This window comes from Zalophus californianus, chromosome 2 (assembly GCF_009762305.2).
Source record: "Zalophus californianus isolate mZalCal1 chromosome 2, mZalCal1.pri.v2, whole genome shotgun sequence".
In the NCBI taxonomy this organism is placed as follows: domain Eukaryota; kingdom Metazoa; phylum Chordata; class Mammalia; order Carnivora; family Otariidae; genus Zalophus; species Zalophus californianus.
The window spans coordinates 35,514,515-35,528,078 of NC_045596.1; the positions used below are offsets into that span (position 1 = coordinate 35,514,515).

At 40.4% G+C, this 13,564-nt stretch overlaps 1 protein-coding gene across 5 annotated transcripts in view; it reads left to right on the forward strand.

Annotated features, from left to right (window-relative positions):
• Nucleotides 1-13,564, forward strand: part of GRXCR1 (glutaredoxin and cysteine rich domain containing 1) — a 306,510-nt gene that overhangs the window by 239,944 nt on the left and 53,002 nt on the right. For 2 of the 5 annotated variants that reach the window (XR_003520589.1, XR_003520591.1), the window contains one exon: nt 399-513. The exons of the other annotated variants lie outside the window; for them this stretch is intronic. The gene's annotated coding sequence lies outside the window, so the exon portion shown is untranslated. The remainder of the gene's footprint in view (nt 1-398; nt 514-13,564) is intronic. 5 annotated transcript variants of the gene reach the window in all.

A 13,564-nucleotide genomic window follows, 5' to 3' on the forward strand; every position in this document is an offset into this window, starting at 1 on the left:
CACATTTCCTATTAAATGTTTGTTTCCTCTCAAGGGGCACAAAGAGAATATGCTGTTTAAAAATTCTGTCTTGTGGCAAAAACAAGGAGAGATTTCAGGTTTCAGTGATTTGTAGTCTGTAGTGTGCATAAGAATTGTCCGGGGCTCTTAGTGCAGAGTCAGGGCTCCTGCTCCTGAATCAGAATCAGTGGGGGTGGCGCCCTGGGACCCCCCTCCTGGGGATGTGATGCAGGGGATCTATGGGCCTTATTCTGAGAAGTGATGATAATGCATCTTGTTTCCTATAAGAATTTTAGAAAATTTGATTTTCTTCTCTCCTTTTTCCTTCCCTCTCTTCCTCCTGTTCTCCTTCCCTCTTTCTCTGTCTCTCTTTTTTGCTATGTTCAACTTTATTTTAGGAGCAGACAATAATACAGAGATGGAAAACTTGAAGATCTGAACGTTGCCATCAAGGTATTCACAATCTCTGTGGCCATTGTGCCTTGATGCCACGTAGGAAAGCATAGATTGAAGGTAAGGGGAGAATCAGAAGATGTTTAAGAGTGAACGGAAGCCACACAACCCTTGATGGAAGGGCTGAGATGTGACAAGTTAGCAGAAGAACTTGCATTATCAGTTTGGGAGGCAGAGGCACTAGGTTCCCTTTTGTTTTTCCACATCATAACTACATGATTTAGGGCAAGTCATTTTATATCTCTGACTCTCAGCTTCCACATCTTTCAAATAAATAAAGACATTTACATTGCAGAATTGCAATGTGTTCATGTGTATATATATATATAATACATATGGGATCAGTAACTTCCCAGGAAGAAGATTTGTAGAAGATTTTTCTGACATTGTTAGAGAGGAGATAGTGCATGGGGTAGAAAAATAGAGTAGACAAGTCAGTTAGGGTATTAGTAATCTAGGCAAAAGGTGATGACGATTTAGTGTTGCATAGGGGCAGTAAGAAGAGCAGCAATACAGATGTGAGAGAAATTTATAAGGACATGACCACAGTAGAAACTGGTTTATGATTGGGTCTGATCAATAGAGAGGAATGGATGGAAGGTGACTTCAGGACCCAGTAGAAGATGAACAGCCCAAAGCCAGAAGTGGAAGATCAGAAGAACATGGATTTGTGGAAAAGTCTGATTTTAGACTTGCTCAGTTTGAGGTTATGTCAGGATTTGATCTTATTTTTTTAAAGATTTTTTTATTTATTTATGAGAGAGAGAGAGAACAAGCAAGGGGGAGGGGCAGAGGGAGAGAGAGATAGCCCCCAACACCGGGCTCTATCCCAGGACCCTGAGATCACGACCTGAGCGGAAGGCAGACGCTTAACTGGAGAGGCACCCCTATGTCAGGATTTTAAAAAGGAAATGTTTGTTCAACTAGCTGAGGTGAGAACACAGGAAAAAATGTATTGACCTGGGAGCCAGGGGCAGGAAGGTGGTAGTTGACGGCAATTGAATAGGTTAGTCCTTCAAGGGAGAGAATTTTAGAAAAGATATCAAAGATTCAAAGATTCAGTCTTGAGAAATGCCAGTGATTAATAGCAGTTACTTATGCATGGCTATACAAAGTACGGTAATGCCATCCATTTTGTTTGATCCCCAGAAGAGCTGGGTGATGTGGACGCAGGAGGGTTGTACCTATTCTATGAATGTGAGAATCAATCTGTTATAGCTAATTTTACTACAGATTAGCAGAGATGGGATTCACGACTTATGTTTCATACCTCCAAATTCAGAATTCTTGATACCATGAAGTCAAGAGGGAAGAGATCAGCCAGGTCTTCCTGAGGCCTTCAGTCAATTATTCTATTTGAGCCTAGGTGATATATGAGTGTAGAAATAGGCTACATCCCAAGCATGTGAAAACGGTTAAAAAGTCTGATTTCCATTATTTTGGAAAAATGTTTATTTCTGGAGAGAAAAATGTAATCACTAAAGTTCATTGAATCTGCTGCAATCCTGGGTATTGTAACAACATCTCTGGTTGGTTATGATAAACATGACCAAAGCAAAAAACACAGGAAGAGGAATTTATTTATTGACTCATGTAAATAAACCATGGCCATGGCCGTGACCGGGGTGGAGAAGGAAATGAAAATGGATATATTGTTGTGAACCTTTCTTTCCTCCTGCTTCTTTCCTCCTTTCTTTTTTCTCCACATTTGGGGGTGACGAGAACACCATGTCTGGCACCTTCTATGCGTATATTCTCATAGCTTGGGTAACAGAGAGAAAGATGGTTTCTCTCCCAGAGCTGGCTGAGGGTATGACTGTGGCATGCAGGTTTGGGATCTCTTCAGAGGGTGGTTGTTTTCTTACAGACATTTAAATACCACTTTAGTAGAAGCTGCCAGGTAGATGGTGGATGACAATAAAGGCAACAGGCTAGCCTTTCCTCAGGCATGGCTAACATCTGCATAAGCATTTAGCCACATCTTGATGGAGACTAATGTAGAATAATGATGCTCTCTGTTCTGTTTTAAAGGTGGTTAGCTAGTTTTTATCCTACCTCATGCTTCCCATGTGTGTGTGTGTGTGTGTGGGACCACTTCATAGTCAGTTCCATATACCTACTGCAATGACCAAGCAACAAAAACCTGCGTTTTCACCTTGAGTACTGTGCTAAGAGCAAATTTGATATTATGTCGTAAGCTTGTTAATGACATAGGGAAATATCCACTGTAAATATTTCCTTAAGTAAAGATCAGTTTGATAATAAAATAGTGTGGTTTTGCTTATTTTGGATTAAAAACATCACTTTGGAGAGTTTTCTTTTTTTCTTGATTTTCTCCTATCATGCTATATTGTGTTGTTATATTATAGTGCGAAGTGCGTAGACTTTAGGATCTGATGGTCATAGGTTTAAATCTTGGTTTGTTCTTCATTCAACAAATATGTGCTCAATGTCTCTGATCGTGCTGCAGACATTCTACTAAGTGTAGAGGATGCAAAATTGTATAACACAAACCCTTCAATCTCAGGAAGCTCCTGGTCTCATGGTAGGGGAAGAGAGGGTGGTGCAGAGTGAATGCTGGGGGTGCAAAAGAGGGACGGCACATATCCCATTGGAGGGAGGAAGGTGGGGTTCCCTTGAGAGGTGCTGCTGGACGTGAATTGTGTCTGTTGAGAAGGAAGAGTGAACAATGGAAGAAAGTGTGTTCTAGGCATAAGGACGACAAGAGAGTCAGAGGCACTAAAGGACATGGCATGTTTTGGTAAAAATATTTTGCTCTGTCTGGAAAATTTGGCACATAGTTGGAATTTATAAATTTTAGTGAAATAAATAATCTTATTTATTTCTTTAAACTTTAAATGTGAGTGCATGGCAATGAGTGCTATGGGAAACAAAGCCAGGGGACAAATTAAGAGCCACATCACAAAGGGCTTTATGTATTTGACCTTCATCCTGAAAGCTGTGAGAAGCAATTGTTTATTATTATTTTATATAAAGAAATGACATGATCAGATTCTCACATGGGCTCTGGAGAATGGATAGAAAGGGTCTACTTTAGGGCCATGGAGGCCAGTGGAGAGGCTATTGTAATTCAGGTGAGAAACTGTGGGAACCTGAGTTAAAGCTATAGGAGGGGACAGAGAGGAGACAGGCTTGAAACATACAAAGAAAGAATTGATAAGACTGCTTGATGTATAGTGTAGGGGGCAGCGATAAGGGAAAGCTCTGGAGGAATCAAGACTGTTCCCAGATTTCAAGCACTGGTTCAGTAGGTATAGTGACAATGGTGAGGTTAGCTTCAGGCATTCTGAATTCAAGTATAGAGGGTATATTCCAAGTGGAAGTGTTACATACATAATTGGATATCCAATCTGGAGTGCTGGAGTGAAATCTGAGCTGAGGCTATATCCTTGAGAGTTCATTAGTCTTCAATCAGTTATTGAGGCTTTGGATGAGATCATCCACAGAAAAGGAGGTGGACCAAACTGAGAGCCCATGGGAACCAGAGTTCTTAGGGGAAGAGGGGCTTGAGCTGAACATGGAAAGGGACATATAAGACATATAAGAGAAAATCTAGGACATGTAAGACATATAAACCTAGGACATGTAAGACATATAAGAGAAAATCTATACCAACAGGAAAAGATTTTTATGATTACATACCTTGAGCAAGTTTGCAATCTTTCTGTGACTTTTTTACTTTATCAATGAAAATGGAATAATGATATCTGTTGCATTGTATGTTATGAGGTTTGTAGTGACAATAAATGCATTCATTTGACATGGTCCCTGTGACATAAAATTCATCAGTTTTTTTTGTTTGTTTGTTTGTTTGTTTCTAGTATTGATTAGGTCACTAATAAAATTGTTCACGACAAGATCTTCCACTTAATGGGACTTATTATTTTGTTCAACAATTTGGTCATATTTCTTTCCTAGTAACTGAATCTCCAAAATTCAATAATCAACTCCAGTTAGGAGCTCTGGTATCAAAGCAAGCAGTGTCCATTGAAGAACATTTCCAGAAATTTATTTTCTTCCTTCCAATAATACTGTGATTAATCTTATTTAAAAACACCTGCATTGGGGTGCTTGGGTGGCTCAGTTAGTTGAGTGTCTGCCTTTGGCTCAGGTCATGATCTCGGGGTCCTGGGATTGAGTCCAGCGTTGGGCTTCCTGCTGAGAAGGGAGCCTGCTTCTCCCTCTGCCCCTCACCCAGCTCATGCTCTTCTCTTTCTCTCTCACTCTCTCTCCCTCAAATAAATAAGTAAAATCTTAAAACACACACACACACACACACACACACACACACACACACACACCTGCATTTCTTATTTGAATATGCAATCAATATCAAGTAAACTGCCTTTACAAAATTACATCGGTCATCCCAAATAGTATGGTATATACTTGAAAAAAATAGGACTTGTAAGGTTTCAAGCATTATTCTTCACATCTGCTTCTGTGGGCTTTGTGTGCCTTACAATTAAGTTGCTTTTATTAAAGCAACCTAATTTGGGGAAATTTGAGAAGAAATGGAAAGGCAACAATTTTTTGCCTTTGAAGTTTTATTTGTTCTCTTTGAAGCTGAACTGAAAAATTAGCTAGATGCTTTTGTGGAGAACACAGACAAATTCAACCTCTGGCTTTATGTAGAAATTTCAAACATTTTCATTTGTGTTTTCTTTTTCATGTAACACAAAGTACCTCCTCATTTGGTCATGCTTAGGTCTGGTTTTCAGAGCAATTTCTAAGGCTTGTTTGGAGGAAACAAAGCATATTTCTAGGTAAGAGGTGGAAAAGAGAGAAAACACACTGGGTAGATAAAGATCAGGCAAATCTTTTTTTTTTTTTTTTTTTAACGCACTTGCTTCTTTTTTAATAGCCTTTCCATTTCTTCAGTAGCAACTTGGAGAAAGTTCTACTCACAAGTAATTGTGTCAAAGGTCTTAGAAGAACAATATGTTTCACGCCTACCTTACTAGAATTACCTCATTTCCTGTTTATAAATCAAGCTGATAAACACAATGAGGAAGATGTAGCTCAATAACCGGAGGCTTGAGTGTATTCTTGACATTGCCATACCTTTGTTCAAGTTGGATTAGAGGATCTCCAAGTTTCCTTTCTGTTTTAGGACTATATAATTTGAAGTCCTTTTATTCCTATACCTGTGGTCCAGTATCTTAAAATCTATCTGTCTATCTATGGTAGGCTAAATAATGGAGTCCCCCCGACCCCCAGCCCTATCAAAGTGTCTATGTCCCAATTTGTTATGGGACTGTGAATATGTTACCTTACCGCAAAAAGGACTTTGAGGATGTAATTGTTAGAGATCTGGAGATGGGAAGATTATCCTGGATTATTTGATGGGCCCAATGTCATCACAAGGGTCGTCATAAGAGGGAGGCACAAAGATCAGATTCAGGGAGGAGATGGGGCAACGGAGACAGAGACTCTTACAGTACACTTCGAAGATGGAGGAAGGGACCAAGATCCAAGGAATGCAGGTGACCTCCAAAAGCTGGGAAAGGGAAGCTAAGGGATTTTACCCTAGAGCCTTAGTGGGAGGCATAGCCCTGCTGATCCTGTGATTTATTCCCAGTCCCATTTGGGACTTCTGATTTTCAGAATAGCAAGGCTATTTTTGTTGTTTTAAGCCACTCAGTGTGTTTGTAGGAATTTGGTGCAGCAGTCCTAGGAAACTACTACACTATGTATCTAAAATCCGTGTATATATATGAAACTTTAAGATTCATAAGTCCTGTATCTGTCCCTCTTATTTCTTGTTCTCTACCAGATGAGATGGGGTATAGATACACTCAAACAGAGTCAGCACGTGACTAATAGGACCATATAAAGATTTGAGTTCCACGATTTACTCAGGTCAAATACTAGGGCCATCATTTGTTAGTTGTCTGACTTTAGACTTGTCATATACTTCTTTATGCCTCAGTTTCCTCCTCTGAAAAGTTAGGATAATGAGAGTGCCTATGTTCCTTATGGAATTAAAGGACTCAATCCTCATAAAATACATGTATCAGCTTTGTGTGGCAACTCCAAGCTTCCCATAAGGGCTCATGACAATCAGAATAGTCAGGGGGACATGAGTTAAACCTGGAAACCCAAGGAGGAGGCAGGAATGAGGATTTGCCTGAGGCTGGGTCCAATTTTCTCGACTCAGTTTTCACTGCCTTTGTTGCGCTTGGTTCTCAGTCTTTTCTGGGAATTCCACAGAGACTAAGATCACTTCCCTTCATCACACTGATATTTATGAAACTATCAAGCTGAGAGGAGATGCAGGTATTTCAACCTCTAAAGTAGATTCTTACCACATCCAAACCCACTAAAAGGGATTGACATCATTTAGCTGATTATTCAGGCATTTTCTTTGATGGAGAGAATTGGAAAGAGTTTAAACTTTTATTGTTTGGTTTTTATACATGATATGTATATATTTGGGAGAATGGAAGGAAAAAGGCACCTGTACCTTTAAGAAAGAGCACCGGGTTTTTTGTAAAGTAAAAAGATGAAAGGCATGAGGGAAATGGTCAAGGCAGGACTATCTAACCACTTATTATTCTGGAACACATTTTCGTTCTTTTTCTTCTGGTTTTGCTGCTTGAATTTTTCATAGGATGTGAGGGAAAGTATATTTTTTCAATGTTTCCATTTGTGGGATGTTCCTAATTCATTTGCTCCCTGGCTTTTCACTGTTGTAAGCATATAACTTTGGGATTGGATGCTCCTGAATATGATGATTTGGGCACTCACCTTGATGTCAGTGTTATCTGAAGAGATGAGCAGAATAGTAAATGGCAATAAATCATATTTTTGATGATGTCTATAGAAACCCAACTATTCCTATTGGAGGAGATGCTTTTGTTTGTCAATAGGAAGGTGGTTTCCAGTAGAGGCCAGTTCCTTCTCTCCCAACTGTGTGACTGGGCAATGAAAGCTGCTAAGTTTGTAAAGTATTATAATTTACACTGTGCCTTCAGGTGCATTTTACATATGATCCTACAACTCCTTTTTGGGCTGGATTACAGCTATTCCCATATTAGAGAAGAGAAAACCTAGTTCCAGAAAAGTAAACTGATTTCCCCAAGTTCATACAGCTAACCAAAGCATTGGCTCGGGATGGGTTTTCTTTCCACTACGTGTTGCTTCCCAAAAAAAGTTGATTCAAATGAGTAAACTTGGGAGTCTCAGTTTCCCCCCGTATAAGATATGTATACAGACTCATTAGAGTAGATGCAACATCACAAACTCAGATTGAAAGGAGCATTGCAGGCAATGTTAGTGCAAGAAATTGTCTAGATATAAGGGAACGGTTATTACATGTGACTTCCAGAGACATGTGCCCCTAAAGGGGGTAGCTTCCACCAAGCTTCGGTTACTGTTTTTGCACAAGAATGCGACAGAATTAGTGTTGTCAGATTCTGTTTTTTCAAGAACAGACAAAAATCCAGATTTTCAAGTGAAATCTCCCTGTGTTTGATTAGTGCTAAATTGGCAGAGCTATGATCTTTTTCAAAGGTCTCTATGGTAGGGGAGTGGGACACCTTCATTTTCATGAACTCAAATGTGCTGTAAAATCAACATTGTTTCCGTTGAACTTTTTGGAAAAGTCTTTTTCATTTGTTTGTTTGGTATGGAGAATTCATTAGGTTCATTGACTTTTCAATTAATGTCTAGGCCAACTCAATAATTGATTTGGACAAATAGATAATTCCTAAGATGATAATGGAAATTCATTTTTTTTTTTTTTTTTAGGATTTTCTTTATTTGACAGAGAGAGAGAGAGACAGCAAGAGAGAGAACACAAGCAGGGGGAGTGGGAGAGGGAGAAGTAGGCTTTCCGCCGAGCAGGGAGCCTGATGTGGGGCTCGATCCCAGGACCCCGGGATCATGGCCTGAGCCGAAGGCAGACGCTTAACGACTGAGCCACCCACCACCCCAGGAAATTCATTTATTTATATGCTCTTAGAGCATTACAAAAACAGAAAACACATTCTCCAGAAATCGTTGCCTGCAAAGATTGTGCTCATGCATTTCTTTCATGCCGCTGAGGGGACACCCGCAGTTATAAAAGGAGAGATTTTTATGGCATCCGATATATATCCTCCACTTTGTTGTTTTCATTGTTAGAATTGATGGTGCATCCAGTCAAATGTAAATGGTAATTTTACTCATTAAAGAGATTGATTGATTGATTATTATTTTTAAAGATTTTATTTATTTATTTGGGAGAGAGAGAGAGAGAGCAGGAGCCAGGGGAGGGGCAGAGGGAGAAGCAAACCCCTTGCTGAGCAGGGAGCCTGGATGCCGGATGCGGGGCTCAATTCCAGGACCCTGAGATCATGACCTGAGCCAAAGGCAGATGCTTAACTGACTGAGCCACACCCAGGTGCCCCGAAGAGGTTTATATCTTGATCACTGTGTAATTTATAAGATTTAACTTTGCCATTCTAGCTTATGAGGTTGATGACATATGTGACTTTGGACTAATGTTCTTTGAAAAGGAGGTGTGTGCAAAATGACCTCCAATGGCCAAAGGAGCTATGAGACTGAAGAAAAAGGTCCATAAGTCCAACTTGATAAAAAATGGTTTATTAAGGGGACTTACGGACAGAAGTCTTGGGCTGCTACACGAGGAGTGGATCTCCACAACCCCACTTCCCCGTAAGACCTGCTTTTGTAGCCTACAGGCTGGGAGTACTGCTGGGGAACCACTGGGGGAACTGTTGAGAATAGTTGTGTGTCATAGTCATAGGGCAGATCAAGGACAGTATGCCTCCAGGGCGTACTTAAGGGCCATTATGTGGTTAAATAAAAAGAAAGAATGTGGGGGGAGGTTGCTGTGCTCAAGAAGGCTTCAGGTCACTGGGTGGTCATCATGGCAGTTTTGTCCAAGATGACGTCAGTCTGGTTCACACGGTTGTAATAAAAGGGGTAATAGTGCTGCTGCTGGTGTGTGTCGGTAACGTTTTATAATAGTAATGATGATAGTAATAATCAAAAGGTACCATTTACTGAGTGTTTATTATGCTTCATGCCAAGGGTTTTTCTATTCATTAAATTATTGAGTCCCCACAAATCCTCATGAAGGAGGCATTAATGTCCCTATATTACAGATCAGAAAACTGAAATTTAAAGAGATTAAATAACTAGGCCAAGATTATCCAGTTATTAGGAGGCAGATTCAAATCAATTCTTATTAAATGTGTGGGAAAGAGGCCAGAAGATATTTATTAAGCATCTACCATATACCGGGTCATAGTTCGGGTTCTTAGTTCTAGTGAACAAAACTAAGTTCCTGCTTTGTTGGGGTTATATTTTATTTGGGGTTATATATTTATTTGGAATAGACAGTAAATCAATAAACAAACATAAATGTAATGTCTTGCAGTACTAGGTACTGCTAGGAAAGAATTGGGTAAGAAGATAGAGGGCCTATGTTCCATAAGATGATGAGTGTGTGAGGGGGTGGAATCTAGCCAGAAATAGTAGAATGACGTAGAGGGATGAGCAATGGGAATTTCTAGGGCTGTCCCTGTGACAGTCTCTCCCCGGTATAATCCACCACTCAGTTCTAGAACAGTATGGCCCATTGGTTTGTTGTATTTAAGAGGGTTATGTAAAGTATCTTCCTATGGCAAGAGTAAGGACTTAGGAAGCAGATCCAGATTAAAATTTTGGTTCTGTTCCTTTTCCCCTGAGGTATTTGGGCACCTTAAGTTTATTCCAAGCTTTAGTTTCCTTATCTGTGAAATTTGAATTATAGTTCTTATGTCATGGAAGTTGCACATGTAAAGTCCAAGTACCACATACAGATACACAGGAGTCATGTCATAACTAATGTTATTATAATTATTTTTATAATCTGTGTCTAATGAAGGGACACAGAGAAGTTCCCTGGGGTGCATCCCAGAACATGCATACAGCTACAAGGGTTTACAGAATAGCACGAAGAGGGAGAGTCAGAGAGAGGGAGAGAGATGTAAAATTCCTTGCCCTTTACAGAGGCCCACAGCCCTGCTTCCATGGGCATGCACTTGCTCTTTAAGATGGCGGTTCTGGAGCCAGGTTGACCTATTGCCTGATAATCAAGAAGTCTGGTCTGGTCCCAGTTTGCCTTCTGACATGCTGTATGGCTCTGAGCTCATCACTCCACCTGTTTGTTTTCAGGTAGAGGAGAAAAGATCTCTCCACCTTCCCCATCTCAAAAGAATCTCTTTAGAGTGAAAAAAGTTTAAAATGCACCTCTTGTGATGTTACTTCCTATTATATGTGGGAGCATAATTTAGCAGAGGCAAACCTCTTTAAATCACAAACATTATTTCACAGGCGATGACTTAGGTCTATAGCCATCTGTGTTTGGGCAACAACTTTATCCTGGGGAGGGAGTAGTAAAACAAAAGGGCAATTCTGTGGTTCATCTTGGCTCAGGGGAAGCACATGGATTATGGAACGGTATGGATCTGGGTTCCAGTTTCCTAAATTGCTTAATTTTAACTCTGTCACCTTGTTTAGGACACTTATCCCCTGTAAGCCTAGGTTTCTTCGTCTATGAATAAAGCCGCAACATGTCAGGTATTGTGGGGATTAAATGAATGTAAAGCTACCAGCATTATGTCTTCCATGGACATCTTAAAATATGACTTTTCATTTTATTTTTGTTTAAGACCTGAATTCCTGGAGGTATCTGGAGGCCCCTATTTCGGGAGGCCTTTTCAAAAACCAGCCAGGCTGGACAGGCAAAGGGTCAAGTGGAAATAACCCACTGGATTAGCTCCAGTCTCAGGAGCTGGGTCTGCTCCAAGCTGATCCTCTGTCAGGGAGCGGTGGGGACTGATTCTTGGCCTGAATTCCAGTGGCAGTTCCCGTGGGTGTGAGGGCTCCAGCGGGTGTGGGGGCTCCAGAATTGCCCCAAGATGACGAAGTACTACCATTTCACAGTGCCTCTTGTAGGGCAGGTGCAGGCTGAGGACATACACTGGCTATTTGGAAACCTCTTTGTACACAGCAATATCCATCCCTTGCCAACACATCTACTTTTGCTTCAGGCTCTTGTGAGGCTTCAGACCACTCCTAAGGTTCATCTTAGGAAGGACGAAATGGCCTGCCTTTATTATTATCCAGGTCGGCTCTCTCAAAACAAGCAGGCTGCAAATCCCAATGGCTTCTCAGCCCTGTCTCAGATGCATCCATCCTTCATTACGCTATTCCCATGGTAACCCTAGGCAGGGAGAAGAAGGACAGCTAACCATTGAGTGGCTATTTTTAGATTTCTGGCCAGATGCTTTGACAAATCTGTTGAGGGAAAGAAAATGAAACAAATGTAGGAGAGGATTTTTTTTCCCAAAGACAATATCATTGAAATTCATATTATAAAACTGGAAAAGACCTTGAGAAATCATTCAACCTACTACCTCTAGGAAGATCTACTTCTAAATCATACCCAAAAATTGTTCAATAAGATCTTTTTTAGAACATTTTATATAATAGCTTATTCTAATAGATAACCAAATTTTCTACCCTGATTTTGTTCTGTGTTCAATCTCAGTTCTCAGACCAACGGAGTTGGGAATAAGACTGAGTATGATTGCTCAAGTTGTCAGCTACACACCCCTGAGGCAATCATTTATTAGACTACACTAATAATGACATTCCTGAGGCTTGTGCAGTGCACATTCTGTGTAACTATCTGCACTGGCCTACTTCACTCACTTTTTTTTTTTAAATGTAAATTCCTCCCTTCCTCCTTAAAAACCTTCAGGAATTTCCCATTGCTCTGAGGTTAAAGCCCATAGATCTTTAAAGGGAGCATCATGTTGCCTGATTTCAAGCTATATTACAAAGCTGTGATCATCAAGACAGCATGGTACTGGCACAAAAACAGACACATAGATCAATGGAACAGAATAGAGAGCCCAGGTATGGACCCTCAACTCTATGGTCAACTAATCTTTGACAAAGCAGGAAAAAATATCCAGTCTCTTTAATAAATGGTGCTGGGAAAATTGGACTGCCACATGCAGAAGAATGAAACTGGACCATTCTCTTACACCATACAGAAAGATAAACTCTAAATGGATGAAAGACTTCAATGTGAGACAGGAATCCATCAAAATCCTAGAGGAGAACATAGGCAGTAACCTCTTCGACATCGGCCGCAGCAACTTCTTTGAAGACACGTCTCCAAAGGCAAGGGAAACAAAAGCGAAAATGAACTTTTGGGACTTCAGTAAGATAAAGAGCTTCTACACAGCAAAGGAAATCATCAACAAAACAAAGAGGCAACCCACAGAATGGGAGAAGATATTTGCAAATGACATTACAGATAAAGGGCTGGTATCCAAGATCTTCTGAAACTCAACACCCAAAAAACAAATAATCTAGTCAAAAATGAGCAGAAGACATGAACAGACACTTGTCCAAAGAAGAATGGCTAACAGACACATGAAAAAATATTCATCGTCATTAACCATCAGGGAAATTCAAATCAAAACCACATAGAGATACCACCTTACACCAGTTAGAATGGCAAAAATTGACACGGCAAGAAACAACAAATGTTGGAGAGGTTGTGGAGAAAGGGGAACTCTCTTACACTGTTGGTGGGAATGCAAGTTGGTGCAGCCACTTTGGAAAACAGTGTGGAGGTGCCTCAAAAAGTTAAAAATAGAGCTACCCTATGACCCAGCAGTCGCACTACTGGATATTTACCCCAAAGATACTATTGGGGTAGTGAAAAGAAGGGACACATGCACCCCAGTGTTCATAGAAGCAGTGTCTGCAATAGCCAAACTGTGGAAGGAGCTGAGACACCCTTCAACAGATGAATGGATAAAGAAGATGGGGTCCATAAATACAATGGAATACTACTCAGCCATCAGAAAGGATGAACACCCAACTTTTACATCAACATGGATCTTCCTCCCATCTCAAGATCTTTGCACTTACCTATAATACTCCTCCCTATGCTTTCTTACCTAGCTAATTTCTCGAACTCCTTCCTGTCCTTAAAAGCAGAACTCATTTATCAGAAAACACTTTCTCGACCTCTGAAACAAGAAAAGTGCACACCTTCAATAGCCTCTCCTCACAA